This window comes from Theropithecus gelada, chromosome 1 (assembly GCF_003255815.1).
Source record: "Theropithecus gelada isolate Dixy chromosome 1, Tgel_1.0, whole genome shotgun sequence".
Lineage (NCBI taxonomy): Eukaryota > Metazoa > Chordata > Mammalia > Primates > Cercopithecidae > Theropithecus > Theropithecus gelada.
The window spans coordinates 6,120,852-6,127,175 of record NC_037668.1 but is presented as its reverse complement, the minus strand read 5'-3'; positions in this window follow the sequence as shown (position 1 = coordinate 6,127,175).

The following is a 6,324-nucleotide window of genomic DNA, read 5'->3' as shown; positions in this document are numbered from 1 at the left end:
TTTCTTGTTGCTTGTCCTCAATTTTTATTCTGTTCTTACCTGACCACATTTTGTACATTGAAGCAACTTATGGCAAGAACAAATCTAATAAAATGATGGTAAAATATAAATAAGACTAGCGAATCCAGAATGGGAAAATTAAAATACCAGTTAAGACCAGCTGGGTTAGGGATGGGGAAATACACAAATGTTCAGGCTGTTTGGGTCTATTAGGTGATATAGTTGAGCCTTGATTTGTCTCTATAGGCGATTTAGCAGTCATAAGGGAAACAGTTATAATTGTCATCAGAGAGGAAGAAACATTGATTTCTAAAAGAAATTTACATGTAGTTTCACATAGGTGGTACTAAGATATGTGCAAGATCCTATGAGAAGTTAGTAATGGGTTTCACATGACTTTCTTACAGTATTCTTCAACGAAAGCAGAGACGTTAATATAGAGCTTAGATTGGGTGCAGTCGTTCACGCCTGTAACCGAGCACTTCAGGAGGCCAAGGAGGGAGGATTGCTTGATGCCAGGAGTTCAAGACCAGCTGGGCAGCATAGTGAGACCCCGTGTGTAAAAAATTCAGTTGGCCAGGCATGGTGGCACATGCCTGAAATCCCAGCTGCTCAAGAGGCTAAGGCAGGAGGATTACTTGAGCCCAGGAGTTCGAGGTTACAGAGAGTGGTGATCACACCACTGCACTCCAGCTCCAGCCTGGGTGACAGAAGGAGACCCTATCAAAAAAAAAAAAAAACATACAAAAAAGTAGGCTAGACATGGTGGCTCATGCCTTTAATCTCAGCAGTTTGGGAGACCAAGGTGGGTGGATCACTTGAGGCTAGGAGCTTGAGACCAGCTGGGCAATGTAGTGAGATCCCCATCTCTACAAAAGTAAAAAATTAACCAGGTGTGGCAGTGTGTGCCTGTAGTCCCAGCTACTTGGAAGGCTGAGGTGGGAGCACTGCTTGAGCCTAGGAGGTTGAGGCTGCAATAAGCTATGATCACACCACCGAACTCCAGCCTGGGCTACAGAGCAAGACCCTGTCTCAATAACAACAACAACAACAACAACAACATGGTGCTTAATGAAGGCATTTCTTCAAGGACTTAACATGATCCAAGAATATAGCCTTCATCATCCAGCTTAATTCAAGGATTTCTACTATCTAGATACATAGATGAATACATACCCTTCAGAAAATTTTTCACCTATCACTTCTCTCAATTAGGCTCTTTTTTTTTTTTTAATCTGAGACGGAGTGTTGCTGTGTCACCCAGGCTGTAGTGCAGTGGTGTGATCTCAGCTCACTGCAACTTCCACATTGCAGGTTCAAGCCATCCTCCTGCCTCAACCTCCCAAGTGGCTGGGACTACAGGCATGCAACACCATGCCTGGCTAATTTTTGTATTTTTTTAGTACAGACGGGGTTTCGTCATGATGGCCCAGGCTGGTAACTCCTGACCTCAGGTGTTACCCAGCCTCAACTAGGCTCTTAATAGGAGTAGATAACAAACAGTATTGAATTTTCTGGTAAAAGCCTGGGTTTTGTGAGTTGTTTATTGAATGGTCTTCCCCATTGAACAACTTTTTTTTTAAACGGAGTTTTGCTCTTGTTGCCTAGGCTGGAATGAATGGCACGGTTTTGGCTCACTGCAACCTCCGTCTCCCGGGTTCAAGCAGTTCTCCTACCTCAGCCTCCCGAGTAGCTGTGATTACAGGTGCCCACACCACACCCAGCAAATTTTTTGTGTTTTTAATAGAGACAGGGTTTCACCATGTTGGTCAGGCTGGTCTCAATTTCCTGACCTCAGGTGATCCACCTGCCTCGGCCTCCCAAAGTGCTGGGATTACAGGCATGAGCCACGGCGCCTGGCCTGAACAACTTTTAAGAATGATTCTCGCCGGGTGTGGTGGCTCATGCCTCTAATCCCAGCACTTTGGGAGGCCAAGGTGTGTGGATCACCTGAGGTCAGGAGTTCGAGACCAGCCTGGCCAACATGGGGAAACCCCGTCTCTACTAAAAATACAAAAATTAGCTAGGTGTGGTGGCGGCCACCTGTAATCCCAGCTACTCAGGAGGCTGAGGCAGGAGAATCACTTGAAACCCAGGAGGTGGAGGTTGCAGTGAGCCAAGATCATGTCATTGCACTCCAGCCTGGGCAGCAAGAGTGAAACTCTGTCTCAAAAAATAAAAAAATAAAATAAAAAAAAGAGTGATTCTCTCTTTCCTTTTATTTCCATAGTGCTTGCCACATAGTATTACTCAGTAAATCTTTATTGAATGAATGGCTGTATATAATTAGATTCTGATGTGTTTTGGGATTGATGTTTGAAATGAGTTTTACGATACTGTATCAACTATATGGAAAATAATGGAATTTCTTCTAGACCAGGATTTCTTAAAAGTGGCAATACTGACATTTGAGGCCAGATAATTATTTGTTGTGAGGGGCTTTCCTCTGCACTGTAGAATGATTATTAGCAGTATCTCTGGCCTCTACCCACTGGATACCAGTAGAATCCTCAGTTGTGACAACTAAAAATGTCTTTAGACATTGTCAAAGTTACCCTGGGACAGGTGGCAAAATGGCCATTACTTGAGAACCACTGATTTAGAGCATGGATCCTCAGGGGTAGGAAAGGGAGGGATTAGAACAACTTCAGAATTGCATTTTCTGTATTTTTATGGTTCAGTTAAATGGTGAATGTTTACATACTAGGAGAAATAAAATTGAAGTGCTGCCAATTCAAAGCGTAGCAAGGGGCTGGGCGTGATGGCTCACACTTGTAATCCCAGCACTTTGGGAGGCCGAGGTGGGTGGATCACAGGATCAGGAGTTCAAGACCAGCGTGGCCAACATGGTGAAAACCCATCTCTACTAAAAATACGAAGAATTAGCTGGGTGTAGTGGCGGGCACCTGTAATCCCAGCTACTCAAGAGCCTGAGGAGGGAGAATCACTTGAACCCGGGAGGCGGAGGTTGCAGTGAGCCGAGATTGCGCCACTGCACTCCAACCCAGGTGACAGAGTGAGACTCCATCTCAAAAAAAAAAAAAAAAATAGTGTATCAAGGGAACAGGATGCAGGTGGTGGAAACTGAGTAAATTGATTGACTTTTTAAAATTAAAGACTATAACTGAAAAGTTGATCTAAAGAAAATTAGGTATGACTAAGCAACTGAATAAATGAAAATACTAAAGTAATCCCAACTATTGGAGCTTTTAGAAGACTATGTTCTTCTTGGTCGCTTTTCTGTAATGTAAGAGGCATACATAGAATATGAAATTGTTGCTTTTGGAAAATATACTTTTAAGATTATCTCAATGAAGAACTGATTTTTCCTATAGCCTGGCTTTACTAATTTATAAGCAAAATGACTAAAGCTCAAGTATACTATTAAGTTAATTCTTTAATATTTTCCCCCCTAGGAACTCTCTGTAGCTTCTGCAGACATGGGGTTTGATGATGTGATATAAGTAGATGTTTATATTTTACAATCCATGAAGGTAGTCCATACTGTGCTCTTAAAGCAGCAGCCTTCTAATATCATTCTTAGTTGACAGGTAAACAGAATGTTATGTATGTAATGAGGTCCCACAAAGACAATAGTGTTTTTGAACACCGCAGAGGCAATAATTTGCTTAGTTACCATCATTTTATAGTTGTGAATCAGTGACTGTGATGTATTTCCATTCCCCCTATTTTTGAACAGGCGTTCTGTTAAAAGTATTCTATTCCTTTCTTAGATATGGGGTGTTTAGGGGAGAGGGGACACATTGCTTGTTTTCTTAGTTACAAGTCTCCATGTTGAGAGGAGTTGCACCCAAGGATCTTCATCCACATGCACATCTGGTACACATGACAGGATCCTGGACTTTAAGCCAATGATACAATGAGACAAAGCTTTTCAGGGAGGGATGTAAATTGTTGTGGTCAGAGGGTAGCAAGAGAAACAAGTGACGGTGAAAAAATTCTGGCCTCATCATTTTTCAGTAATAATTAAGAGCACAATATTACAACTGCAAGGGTGAAGGTATGTGGGCTGATGGAAAGGGATAGTTTTGGAGGGTGCTTTATTGAAGGCCCAGAAGAACTAAACAAACGTGGAAAATTTACTCCACATTGCCAATGACAGGCTGTACTCTCTTTCTATAGCTTTACAACATTGATTATAAAAGACAATGCAAAGGAGTTGAAATTAGACTTTTTTTTTTTTTTTTTTTTTTGAGACAGAGACTTGCTTTGTCATCCAGGCTGGTGTGCAGTGGTGTGACCATGGCTCAGTGAAGCCTTGATCTGGCCTCAAGTGATCCTCCCGCTTCAGTCTCCTGAGTAGCTGGGACTATAGGTGTGTGCCGCCACCCCTGGACTCAAGATTCGAGTTCAAAGATGGCATGAGCATACTGATAATGAAATGAGGAAGGTGGTTTATTACTGTGGGAAAAGCTTCAGTCTGATGTAAGACAGACTTTGTTTTATTCTGCCACTTACTGATGTGTTGGGGTCCGCGTGTTTCCTAAACAAAGGAATGAACACACAAGACAACACAAGACAAGACAAACATGGTGGCCGCCTTGAATGGCGTGCTCTGCTTTATTTTATACAGTCGTTTGTGGAATGTTGCCAAGTCACAAGACACATTGTTGTTTTTCTGACCTTTCCCTGACTTTCTGGATTTTCAAGATGTTTACACATAAACAAGCCCCCAACGCCCTGCTTCGTTTGCAAGAGCAGGACTTATCGGGAACGTCTCGTTTGCGAGCACATAGTCCTCTACACTGATGTGTGAACTTGGGCAAGCTATTTAATACCAGCTGGATGGTCTCATAAATATTTTCGTTTTTTATATATTGTTTTGGGAGTATGTCACAAATGTATTTTTTAGAATCCTTCAACTGTCAGTGGCTAGCTCTAATGTGAAAGGAGGCTAGCCTACAATTTTCTCTGAGTGCCCTTCTGATGTTAAAGATCTGAAGCCTACTTAGTAATAATGGAGGTTTCAGCCCTTTTGTCTCTAGAGAGAATGAACAACAGATGACATATGAAAATAGCGCTTTTTTAGCTACATGGGAACATAATTTGTGTTCTTACTCCAAAAGCAATTTATGATCATTTTTAAAAATTAAGACTTTTTAAGAGCAGTTTTAGGTTCAAAGCAAAATTGAAACAAAGGTACAGAGATTTCCCATATACCCTCTGCCCCCACACAAGCATAGTCTTCCCCATTATCAACATCCTCAATCAAAGTGGTACAATTTGTTTTAAACTGATGAACTTACCTCATCAATTATTACCCAAAGTCCAATTATCACCCAAATTCCTCCTCATCTTTTCATGGCCTGATAGCTCATTTCTTTTTTTATTTTTTGAGATGGAGTCTCACTCTGTCACCCAGGCTGGAGTGCTGTGGTGCCATCTCAGCTCACTGCAACCTCCGCCTCCTGGGTTCAAGCAATTCTCCTGCCTCAGTCTCCTGAGTAGCTGGGATTACAGGTGTGAGCCACCGCGCCTGGCCAGCTCATTTCTTTTTAGCACTAAATAATGTCTATTGTCTGTATGTATGACAGTTTATTTATTCATTTACCTACTGAAGGACATATTGGTTGCTTCCAAGTTTGGGCAATTATGAATAAAGCTGCTATAAACAACCATGTGCAAGTTTTTATGTAGACAAGTTTTCAGCTCCTTTGGGTAGATACCAAGGAGTATAATTGCTAAATCATATGTTAAGAGGATGTTTAGTTTTGTGAGAAACTGCTAAACTCTTCCAAAATGGCTGTACCATTTTGCATTCCTACCAGCAATGAATGACAGTTCCTGCCCCACATCCTCACCAGCATCTGGTTTTGCCAGTGTTCTGGATTTTGGCCATTTTAATAGGTGTATAGTGGTTGTATGTGTTTTCAAATGGAACAGAAAACACAAGATTGGCTTTGATATTTTGCAAGATAGAAATTCCATTCTGAACAACTGACTTACTGTTTATGCTTGAATCTTTTCTTTTTTTTTTTTTGGAGACAGAGTCTCGCTCTGTTGCCCAGGCTGGAGTGCAGTGGCGTAATCTCGGCTCACCACAACCTCTGCCTCCCAGGTTCAAGCAATTCTCATGCCTCAGCCTCCCGAGTAGCTGGGATTACAGGCACGCACCACCACACCCAGCTGATTTTTGTATTTTTAGTAGAGATGGGTTTTACCATGTTGGCCAGGCTGGTCGTGAACTCCTGACCTCAGGTTATTCACCCACCCCGGCCTCCCAAAAATGCTGGGATTATAGGTGTAAGCCACCGTGCCTGGCCTATGCTTGACTCTTTTATTAGTTGGAGCTGTTAATAACTT